This window comes from Lepidothrix coronata, unplaced genomic scaffold, assembly GCF_001604755.1.
Source record: "Lepidothrix coronata isolate B3197 unplaced genomic scaffold, Lepidothrix_coronata-1.0 Scaffold97, whole genome shotgun sequence".
In the NCBI taxonomy this organism is placed as follows: domain Eukaryota; kingdom Metazoa; phylum Chordata; class Aves; order Passeriformes; family Pipridae; genus Lepidothrix; species Lepidothrix coronata.
Window position 1 is genome coordinate 2,097,898 of NW_016690277.1, and position 12,879 is coordinate 2,110,776.

Genomic DNA, 12,879 nt, shown 5'->3' on the forward strand with positions numbered 1-12,879 from the left:
CCTTTTGAGGAAAAAATAAAATACCATCAATTAAAGAATATTTAAAATATCATTCAACGTTTGTTTGGGTTGATTGTTATAGCAGCATCGTGTGGCTGATGGATTCCTGGTGCAAATGAGTCACTTGCTGCTGTAGAAAGGTATTTCTGCCTGGCCATTACTTCCTGCTCCCTTGACTGTGCTGACAGATCAAATCAAATACTTAATTGTGTTCTTTCAAAAGTGAACAGGAAAGGCGTTCAACGACCAGTGAAGACATTTCCAAAGGAAAACGCTCACTTTCTCCTGAAAAAAAAAATATAAAGGATTAGGTCTCTTTGGGACTGTGTTATTGAGAATGAATGGCTGTAAATGTGGATTGCAGATGATTTACTCCATATCCCAGGATTTGGGGGATGAGTCATATTACTGTACCAGACAATGGCGGGACAAATACAAAAAATCTTCTTCTATTGGGAGAAGGAAATATATAATGGGAAAAAAAAAAGGTTCTTCAGCACACTGATAAAAATAAATACTTATTCAAAAGAATTTTAGGACTGGATTTTTTTATAGCAAAAAATAAAAAAGAAATTGCTTGCATATCTAGGTTTTCCATAGTTTTTGATGTAGTAATTATGTAACATATACACATTATGTTTGCGTTTTATATGTCTGTATGCATATATAAAACCAGCACAATTTTGAAAACTAATGTCTTGTCTGGCATGTCCTCAAGCCCTGGATCACTTCTGGACAGAAAGAAGGCAAACCCGAGGAATATGCTTACTTTGGATCTGGCCTCTGACAGTCTTTGATAGATAACAGATAACAGTGTCATTTCTAACAGGCCTTCAGCTGAGATAAAACCCTTTATATTAATGGCCGTATTTCTATGCTACATGAGAGAATGTAAAAGACAGTGTTTGGCTGAAAAAAAATGACCCTCTTGGCATGTGCTGATATCAAGGAATATTAAGTATTTTCTTCCAGCTCACTGAGCCTTCACAGATTTAAGGCAGACCAGTACAGCTGTCCACAGCAAGGTAATACATAGTACAGCTTTTTCTGGAAGAATTCTGGGAGACAGCCAGCCTGAGGAAAAGTGCTGAGCTAAATTCAACACAATATTATTGTTCATTTCTCTGCTCACTGAAACAGACTTGGAAAGGAAAGTGAATTTTAGCTCCACAGTGTGCGAAGTATATATTAAATAAGAAGTTGAATCAGGTGAGTATTTATTAGAAAGTACAGGAGATCTGAGTAACACCACTCTGAGTTGTAAGAATGCCAGTCCATGCAACCACTGAAAGCAAAACCTAGGAGCTGTGTTTCAACATGTGAAATTGGAAAGGGAAAAAAAAAAGGAGATTAAGACACTTTTAAAAGTGTGTTCTTTAGTGTGCACCTACTTGAATGAGTTTTCCCCAGTGTGAAAAGTGCCATGTCATTAGAAGTAATATAGATTTGTGGGCAACTGCCAGCCATGCTTTGCGCTGGGTAAAGGAAAGCAATGCAGAATTATACTCCATCATTCACCAGATCGCTTCAACTCCTTTTACTTAAATAGAAGTCCATCATAATATTACAGAATACTTTAAAAATGTTCTGTAATTAGTTTCCAGAAATAAATTAGCTAACAGTGGATGAATCACAGACTTTTTTCCTGCACACACCAGGCTGATCAACCCTCAGAGATACTTGAACCTGGAAAAGTCACAACTGAAAACAGTGTTATAGCCTTCCCAGCCCTGTACAACTTTCTCATAATCAGGTCCTGGCTTTCATTCCTTCTTGTTGCTGTCTCCAAAGAGATACACTCCCATTGGCATGATACTTGTCTTGCTTTTTCGGGAGTGATGTGGAAGTATAGCAGAGTTGTGCATGGCTGAGCTGAGCTTCCAGCTCCTTTTGAAGTCAAGAGAATGGCACACTGTGCATATTAGAGTATTTCTTTTATTGCATTTCCCAAAACAGTGCTGCTTGCGAGGTTGCCAACGCTAAGCAGTTGTTAGTTTAGTGTACAGGAGAGCAGCAGCTGCTGGGCACATGCCAATTCCTTTAAGCAGCAACAGCACTGCCACCCGAAGCCATCCAAAACCACAGCAGAACTGACGAAAATGCCACAAACTCATCTATACGTTTATATGCTGTGCTGCTGTGGGCAGGCTGCAATAATCACATATGCAGCCCTTCAACACAGGGCTGACAAGAAAGCGACTCCAAATACAGTGTAGCCAGGAGCAGAGTGAATGCAAACTGCAAAATTACTGTCCCTCTTAGGGATTTGCTGCCGGTTTTCTACTTTACTTCTCAAATAACTTCACGGTTGCTTTGAAAACCTCCAAAGCACTAACCAGCAGTTTACTTGTTAATGTCACAATTTGGGCCAACAGCGGAAGCACCAGCTGGTTTGTTTCTGAAAGGCTGTAAAGAAAGGGCTCTGGGCTGGGAGCACACAGCACTTCAGCTTTGCTTTTGGAGAGCAGTGGAGATTGCCTTTTGATGTACAACTGCTTCCATCACATGATACAGGGCTTCCAGAATACAAAGCTGCAACCACGATTTTGGAAGTAAAGCCGTAGGGTGGGTATAAGACTTTGGTTACACATCTGAATGCGTTAGTTAAAGTCCTCTCACCTCCATTACTGCCCAGTGGTTGCAGAGTTCTGCATCTGCCTTTTACCTCAACAGATATTGGGGCAACAAACACCAAGTTATCACATGAGATTCTGCAACATTTGCAGAAAGTAGTTGAATACTGTCTTTCTCTTTTCTTCATACCACCCAGAGTAATGAAGTCATGAAATGGTTACCTTATTCTCACTCCCATTTTGCCCCATCTTGCAAAACAAAGTAAAGCAAATGGGAGATCTCACGCTGGAGCACATTTCCTGCACCTGGCACCAATGCTGCCAGTCACCCTCCTCAACACAACGCCCACCACCATTTTGCAGCATGAAGTGCTCCAGTCTTCTGTCCAAAGCTTTCACACACCATAGAAATGAATTTAGCATTGTCTCCCCTTCCTGCAAGTAGGCACAGAGCCAGTGCTGAGGGCAGAGGGGCAGGGTCAACCTCCAAGGCAGTGTCCCTTCCACTTCCTAAATGTCTCTGCAAGACCTTTCTGCCAGCAGCCAAACTGTTACCGAACAAGAGCAAACAGCTGTTTGCAGCAGCAGGGACTCCTTCACACTGCCAGAGCTTGTCATAAGAAACCACGGGATGTGCTGACCCCTGAGAACAGCCCCTGTGCCTGACACGACACCCCAGACATGCACCAGCCTTCACTGGGGCTGCCCATGGGACACCAGAGCTCTGTGAGCTTCTGGCATGTGCAAGATGTTTCTAAGACAGCCCCTTCTCTGGGGATCAAAGGTTGCCTGCTGGAGTGCTCTGCAGAAATTCCTCCTTCTCGTGGTAGGAAACAGCCGAGACCATGGAGTCTCCAGTGGGATAAACACTCGAAGCAACACACTAAGATAGCTCTGAAAAGCCAAGCCCAAGTACTACAATGACAACTATTTTCCTGAGCACTGGCAGTGGCCATTGCACCAGCACGGCTGCACTCAGAAATCAGGCATTTCAGATTTAGGTGCTAAACAAAGAACTTAAAAGCCCCAACATTTCTGGGGCAGGGAGCAGAGCCAAGAGAGATTTCAGAAGGCATTTATGAGCTTGAATTTAAAGATAGGAAATTGCTACTCATCTGGGACATGCAATTCTTTGGAATATCCAGACTTAGGTATCTTGCTTCTACTGAGTCTGAAGACCTTATTCTGATCATTTTGGGGTTTTTTAAGAAGTAATATCACATCTTCTATAAGAATTTAAATTATCTGTGTGCCTAATTTGTTTTGTTTATCTGTATTGTGCTACAAAAAAATGTATTACACATTCAAAACTCACCTGAGTGGCTGCAGACTTTTATGAAGGTACAACTGATATGATGCTTCAAAGGCCAGCTGGTTTCCACAATAAAAGATGATCTGAGATGAAAAAGAAGTAGTTTTCCGGGATTCATGCCTATTTTGAAATGATTATTAAAAGGCGACTCCAATGCTGTGTTAGGAAAGGGTGTGGATGAGTACCAAAGACATTTTCCTGTCCTTATGAAGAGCTATTAATAAAGGAAAATTTTTAAAAAGTGAAATATATTACAACCTAAATAATATCTTCCCACCCAAAAAAAGTTGTTTCACACTTACAGGCAGGCACTGGGGTCAGGTAGGCATAAAGATGTTATGACGGTACAAAAGAAATGCTATATAGGGCGAAGTTGACCATTCATTGAATGTGATTAAAAATGGAAATGGAGTCAAAGAAGATATATAGGAAATAAAAAGGGCAGTAGAGGGTATAAATACCATAGGATAAGTGAGGGTAGCAAAGCAGTAAGAACAGACCATCAACACCCTGTGTACTGTTGACAGCAGCAGAGATACCTGGGGCACAATGATCTATATTTATCCTGCAGAACACAAGTGGTACGAGTGAAACCCATAATTATTGGAAGGAAGCTTAAGAGAGCAGAGAAGGAAAGTGGGGTGCAAGGGTGGGCAGCATAGTGTGTGCCCATGGGCTGCACCCTCTCCCTCATTCTCCTGGGGATGCCCCCGTCCCCGTTGGATGGATGAGTGGGTGCTGGATGCCCCCAGTCACAGCCCGGGTTGCACAGACACAGTTGCTGGCCCAGCTGACATCCTCATCACATTCCCAGCAGGGCATGGAAAGCCTTCATGGAGTCACTAACCAAGGAGAGAGGAGGAAAATGTGTGTTTGCATCCTATCCCCCAGCATTTTTTATCCTCTTCTAGGTAATTTCAGCCGCGAATGTTCAACTAATTAAGAGAAAACAAGACTTGACTTGAATTCCCAAGCTGAGACTGCAGCCTTGTCGAATTTCTTCTGCTGACAGATTTCTGTTTTCTTTTGAGTTTTTTTAATCTTTTATCTGGTTTGAGCTGTCTGCAGCAAGTGAAACAAGTCCACTTGCAGGCTATTTTTGAGGTATTGCCTCTAATGATCCAGTATTCAAGTCTGATTGTTTACACTAAAAGACACCTGATCTTGTTAAAAAGCCTAACATGTGCTGCAGATAAAATCCTAACTAAACCCCTTAATTCTTTGGATGTTTATCTACTGCAGTGTTGAATTTATTGTATAATGTCTGAGGTGTGCTGCCAATGATGGATTCAGGTTGTAATCTCTGCAGGAGAGGCAGCTGAGTTTTTTCTGTATGCAAATTGCTGACAATGTTAATGGCCATCAGCAAGGAACAAATAATCCTACTCATAATGCCAGCACCAGTTTCCTGTCTGTATCACAATCCATTCTTAGGCAAGAGATGTAAACTCAATAGAACAGCTACCCCCAATTTATGTAGAAATATTCCTCTTGCAGGTGTTAATCCAATTAAAAGCTCTTTTTTTTTTCTTATGCAGAGGCATCCAAAGAATAAGATGTTCTACCTAGGGATGCATGTGTATTATCAGACCTGCCTATTTGCATGTCTTTGTTCTTAACTTCTTTAAAAAAAAAAAAAAAAGAAAGATATTTCATTTGAATAGGAATTTCAGGCAGCAGAAATATAATTTGCACATATAGTTGAACTCCAGAAATACTGGCCATGTCATAAAACACACAGCTGGATAGATCCTTATCTCACAGCATTCAACCTGCTCACTAGGTGGGAATGCTTAAATCCCTGCCTATCACAAACACTCCTGAGCTTATGTCACTGATCTGTTTTAATACAAAGGCTCGCTCTCTCTCTTCATGGTCCATCAAATTTGAAGACACCATACTGATACTACTGGAAAAAAACACCCTGCACCAATCCTGCTCACTTATAGGAGGTCATTTTCTAGAAGAGAGATTAATGGCATTGGGATTATGCAGCTAAATGAGTAAACTCATCTGCTGTCATTAAGTTGGTTATATTTACAATAAATAATACTCTCCATCAGAAAATAAAACGTCTGGAATTTGCTATATCTTACTATATTTTCTATGCAATGTTCACAAAAGATTGCCTGTTTCAGGTAATTAACAGTGATTTGCTGAGAAATGGATTGAAAAGATTGTGCTTTATGACAACAGGCTGAGTTGCAGTGATCTGATTTCTCCGTGTGCACTTCAGCAGTGCAGCAGAAGCTGAAGGATAGACTGAATTCTTAGATGGCTGTTCTGGTACCAGCAGCAAGACAGAATTTATTGCCTGCTTTCATTCATTAAACCATATACATTTAAATAATAGAAAGTACCTGAAGACAATCAGCAGTGTAAATTACCTAAAGGAATGTAAGTAAAATGGTTTTGAGGCAGCTTCTACAGTATGTCAGTGTCACTGAAAAGACTGTGTGGAAAACAGTGGAGTTAATGAAATGCCATTTCACTGTCAAGTGCTGAAGCACCACCAGTCAAGGACTTGTCAGGACAAACTGTGATAGCAGTGAGTGAAGAAGCAGCTGGAATGGTACCAGAAACAGGACCTAACACTGACTGCAAACTGTGCCACAAGCCAAGGTCAGACGTCCCTGTAGTTTCTTATGGTGGTCTCCAGTTCCTTTTAGCAAAACACCCCAGGTGACTCTCAAAGCCCTATTTAGCACCAATGGTAGCCAGCAAACAGGGCTAAGCACAGGGGAAAGAGTTGTTCACTCTACAGTGAACTTCCCTCTCTCTGGCAGAGTTTTGGGCCAGGATTTCTCTGCTATATGGACCCCATGGAATCCCACAGGCTCCCACCTGCAAGTTTGGCAGTATCATTTCTTTGATAATATTTGCATTGGCTAGTTTGTGAAATAAAGTCCTTGAAATCACGAATCTGGGTCTATGTGGTCAGTGAAATACTGAGTAATGACACAAACTTCTCCATGTGTAACAACCTCAGGCTTCTCCAACCCAGCACACAGTGACCGTCTGCACACAGCAACAGAACCAGACATCTGAACGTTTGGACCATGTTATCACAGCTCCCAGGAAGGACTCAAAAAATCTCTTGAGAAATCTGTCTGTTTAATCACCTAAAAATGTTTCAATAGTCTGTCCTCTTCTATTCTGGAAGGAAACTCTCCATCCACTAATTTTGGGTGCACACTCATAAAGTGTGCACCACATCCCATCAGAGAGCTGTCACTACCTTGCTTTTAGAATGAGGAAATTATTTACAGCAACTTGATGTGTTGCAGCACCAGCAAGGAGAAGGATGAGTTCTGCAGGCTGGGAGGGAAGAGCCCAGTGACATCTTCGTGCAGATTGTTCATTTAATCATTAAACTATCACAGAAGAAAGTAACGCTGGCTGTGCTATGCAGCCACATTCCTCAAGACAGAATTGTGTTACTTTAAGACATTAAATGGCATAATTGTGTGCATGCTATTCTAGCAACGGCATTGACAAGCATTATAGTCTATCTAAAAAAAAAAATAACAAAAAAGAAAACTGTTCATAAATGACACTGTCAAATCAGATAACGAGCAGCAGGAGAAAAAGCAAGAATTGCCATGAACGGCCAAATGCCACTGATGATGAATGCAGGTAATTCTGGGGCAGGAACCCAACAAAACAGGCACAAGAGTGAAAAGGGCATTCCAAGATAATTAATGTAGTGTTTCATTTCTGCCTTATTTCATACATACCTTTCTTGTTGCCTTTAATTCTTTTTTTATTTTATCTTTTTTAATTTTATTTTCATTGTGTCTTAATGTATTGTTGAGAGTGTGAAAAGTGAATAAAGTTCCTTGACCACCTTGAAAAATTCACATTATTTTAGCAAATTATGCACATATATTTTTATAGGGTCTAGGGAATTCCAGATGTAAATTACATTTCTTGCTTTATTCATGCAAAGTTTTACTATGCTTAGAAGCAGGAATGCCTTTGTTGTTCAAGACCAAAGCCACTCCTTGAGAAGCTGTTCGGAAACAATAATATTAAACTACAAACCAAACAAAATGTTGCCTTCCTACATTTAATGAGAACTTCATTTTTCTTACCTTGCCAAGCCTGGCAAAATGCTTTCGAAATTAGATGTCATTCCTGAGGCCTAGAGACATGCAAGCTGGGTTAGAGCCAGACCTAAGTGAATCAGAAATAAAAATATTTATTGAATTTTAGAATTAGAAGTAGAAATATATAAATTCTTCGAAAATCATCAAAGTCTTTCCAAGGAGTGCATCACATTGTAGCAGTCAGAGGCAGAATATGGCCAAAGTGTAATTAAACAAAATGCAGAAAAAGCTATAGAGGAAAAATTCAAAGATTTCCTTGACAAAGTCCTTGTTTTATTAAATGCACAACGTGGTTTTTTGGCTTTAATTCTTTGTGATGTTCACATCCATGGGGTTTAAATCTTAATGCAGGCTTTCCACTGCTGTGTGTTTACAGAGTCACTCACACCTTTGAAAAGTACTTTCAGGGAGACGGCAAAGTGGCCTCAAATTCAAATGGTTTTGTTACTTCACCTTCTCTGTTAACAAGCCCAAATATGTGATCACAGAATCATGGAATGGTTTGTGTTGGAAGAGACCTCAAAGATCAAGTAGCTCCAAGCACCCTGCCATGGGCAGAGCCACCTTCCACAAGATCAGGTTGCTCAGAGCCCCATCCAACCTGGCCTTGAACACTTCCAGGGATGGGGCAGCCACAGCTTCTATGGGCAACTGGTTCCAGTGCCTTACCACTCTTACAGTGAAGAATTTCTTCCTAATATCTTATCTAAACCTACTGTCTTTCAGTTTATAGCCTTGTTCTATCACTATGTGATCAGTACATGCATGGCCTTCCCCATGCTGCTGACAAGGGCTGGGTGGGAGCATAAGCCAAAGACCAATTTCCCGTTACCGTCTCTGCTGTGGCAGCAAATGCAGGACCACGAGGTGCGTGTGGGTGCCAAGCGTGCAGCTCCCCAAAGCGGAGAGGTGGGAGTCAGCACACTCCTCTGTGGTGGAGCAGAATGAGTAGCAGCAGGAAATAAAATGTGAAGGAGGCCAGAAACAGCTGGGAACACTCATCTTGCCTCGTGTCTTTTCACGTCTTTTCACTGCATTGGGAACAAAAGCTCAACTCCAAGAGAAGGCAGAGCTCACCAATGAGATGAAAAACATTGATGTTTTCTGAAGTTAAAACCATTTCTAGAATTAGCTGGAGTCCTGCAGAGGATAGTGTCGGCAGTGGCACATGACATATTGTCTCTGTGTGGGCTGCTGCCAGCCAAGGGACTGGCACCCCCAGAGTTGCCTCCTCTGGCTCTAATAGGCTCCTCGGCTGTATAGACACATTTGGGTGCTTTCATCTCATATCGGTCCCTGCTCGGGTTGATTTTACAAGGCTTGGAAGCCTCTGCATAACCTTTGTCCACAAAATGGGCTACAAACTTCTTCAAATCCAGCAAATCCATATTTTATTCCCCTTAATATTTAGCAGTAGTCAGCTGGAGGCACTGTCCCTGCTCTCTACTGTGAAGGCTGCTCAATGTGCTCAATACCGTGCAGCTCTTTGACACTGCCCTACATGGCAACACAAATCCATGGGTTATGCTTGGAAGGCATTAATCTAAAAAGAAAAGAGACATTATTAAACACCATGGGAGTGCAGTAGTTTTAACCCTCTGTTCTCACCCCCCATGTCTCCCAGGCTGGTTCTGTGGCAGCGGCAGTAGATGAGGAAGAACAACCTTCAGCAGCTGCAAAGTGTCAGCAAACATGGGAGCTGCCAGGGCTCTTCCCCCTTTCTGCTTTATGCTGGGATACATAGCTGTGCAGTGAGAAAGCAAGACATTCATCCAGCTACTTTTGCAGATGAATGAAGACAGTTCTCAGACAAACACTTTACCATCCAAATATTAGCAACAACCACTACTCAGGCATGGGTCTGGGAAATATTATTTTGATATTAGTGTTTTAAAAGAAAAACTGATGGTCTTTCTGTCATAGAAACAGCATTTTTCAAAAGTGCACACAGCATCACAGCATCATGTGCTGGAACACACAGGGGGGTTCCCTGCTGCTGCTGGCCCCGGCTGGAGGATGCTCAGTCTCCACTGAGTTATACGTAACACGTTAAACTCACCAGGTTCAAGGTAGTGCCCCAAAACCCCGAGATCAAGAGCCAGCAGACCAGACATAACTCAAACCAAGGGGTAGGTAGTTCCTACCCTGAATATTCCCAGATTAGGTAGCAGTGGGAGCAGTCAGTGCAAGTCAAAGCATCACTGTCCTTGACCAACCAGCAAGGAACCATGACAGGAAAATGGTGATGACAAACTCTATTTTCCTATGTGGAAAATTAAAGCAGAGTGAGTTACTGAGGCTTACAGGGGAGAAATCTGTGAGAGAGATCAAAATCATCACCCCACCTCTGAAATTTCCATCCTGAGACTGAAGCAGAGAGCCTCAAGGTCTGACTGTCACCAAGAGCACACAGGGAGAGAAACCAGAGCTGTTGTTCAGAGCTGCCAACTGGTTTGATACTACACTTCATTTATTTTCAAAAACTGAATTTGCTAGGAAGAAATTAGCTATTGAATAGACAGAAAGGATGATGTTCCCTTATGGAACCTGAAAACATTATCTTTTTTATTTTTATTTTCCTTATTTTTTTCTTTTTTTTTTTAAATTACCCTGTTATTGCTCCTTGAAGACTTACTGCTAAATGCTCAGTAATCAAGAACTGATCCTTAGACCAGACTCAAATATCTTATTTGTGCAAGACTGTGAATAACTCTGGCCAAATTCCCTCTTTTTAATATAATTCAGCTGACTTAGAGAGAGTTTATAGCAACATAAATGAGAGGAGATTCAGGTTCAATGCTTCATTTTCCATCCACATCTGAAGTTAACTACCAGCTTTATTCCCTGATCCTGCTGAAAGAGCTGATGATGGTGGTACACAAACAAAGGCGCCTTGACGTGCAAAGAGTTGTGTATGTTGTTGCTAAACAAACATGCCCATGTTAACTTCAGCCTCATTAAAAATACAAGAAAAACATTCATCCTGGGATCCCAGACAGGCAAATGGTACTAAAGGATGTGTTCTAAGCATTAAAAAAACACACAAAACACTCCAAAACAAACAGGAAAAAAACCCACTGTAAATCCATGGAAGGTAAATACCCAAAATTATAAACCTTAAAAAAGAAAACATGTTTTCTATGTCCAGCCTAGTATGTCTTGATTCATGGATAAAAGGATTTAACATTCTTTTTACTCTATCCACTTTTAATAGGAAAATCCAGGTGCAGATGTGGGCTTCATTCCAGTGCCAAGCTCCCTGCTCTGTTTAATAAAGAGTTTAATGCAATTTAATCCAAAGAAGCAAAGAGCCCTAAGATACCAGCACTAGAGATTCAGAATCCTAATTAATTTTCTGTTGGTCACAGTTGTCATAGAGATTCCCTCACTTGTGCTTTTGCTAATATGGTTTAAAAAAAAATAAAATCCACTAAACTGTATTTGCACTCAGTTGCAATTCCTGGTGAAATTATTAATATTTATATAAGAAAATAGAATATTTCCAACCAGAATTATTCAGTTATCTCCTCCCTCCCCTTGCTTTGTTTCTGCCCATGAGATTGTTCTGTCATTAATGAAAGGATAGCATAAATGCATGGAAACACCACTGGCTGAGCTGCCTCATCATACACTGGTGTTTAGGAACAGAAGGCAGAAGCATATTCTCACCCCTGCCAGCAAATCCACAGGCAGACATGACACAAGGACCTTTCCACCACATGAGGAGAAAAAATTTTGGATGACTTATGAAGATGAGGAGGTGATTTGAATTTCATAGAATCATAGAGTGGTTTAGGTTGGAAGGGACCTTAAAGATGATCTAGTTCAAGGTCCCTGCCATGAGCAGGGACACCTTCCACAAGACCAGGTTGCTCAGATCCCCATCCAACCTGACTTTGAACACTTCCAGGGATGAGCTAGTGACACCATTTTACAGGGAGCAAGTGGAAGCCATGGTGCCCTTGGCCTGGAAGAAGTCACTGATAGAAAAGCCAGTGACCATTGCACATGCAGCAGCCTCAGCCCTCCCTCTGTGTGACACACACCTGGGCCAGGCACTCAGGCTACCCATAATCTAAGGTGAGCAGCAGCAAACTGGCCTCGATGGGACATGCAGTGGTGGCATAAAGAAATTCAGCAGCCTAAGAGCCACATGAGAAAAAGCTGAGCAGCATATTAACCACTGCAGCTGGCTGGGGGTCTAGTTTGTTATAGACAAACTCTAAGCTCAGGGAAGAACAGCCTTTTCTGGGCAGCTGTGCAAAAGGTTCTCCCAAAGTGATGAACACGTCTGTAATCCCTGCAAGTCGTGTCTCTCACTCATTTGGAGGAAAACAGCAGCCAGCTGCGTTTATGAGACCCCAAACCACAGTCCCAGGGGCAGGCATGGGGCTGGCCACGTGCTCAGCACACCTGGAGCAGCTCATGTGTCCCATACCCACCCACGGTGATATGGACATTTTCAGAAATCCTTTGTTTCTAGGAACATAGACCACATGGTGGTTGCATTTCATTCTGGACAAGGGTGAAATTCTGATTGAGAAAAACACTGACAGGGACTCAAATAATGCATCACAAATTCAATATACTCAATACAAATGAACCAACACCAGAACTTCTGACCTCTAGCCACAATATCACTTTGTAATATGATGACACCATACCAAGCTATTTCCTCCTGGTTCAAGAGCCAAATGCTATTTGCTGAAAGCCAATTCAGTTTGTCTAAACTTAATAAAATACCCTTCTGCAACAAAGAAAAAGGATTTTCTTCTGAAAGAAAATAATAAACATATGACAACTTAAACAAACTGAACCCTGCCGAAACCCTTTGAGGCTTAAATATATTGCTTTTTTTTTTTCTTCCCCCCAAATCACAGATTTT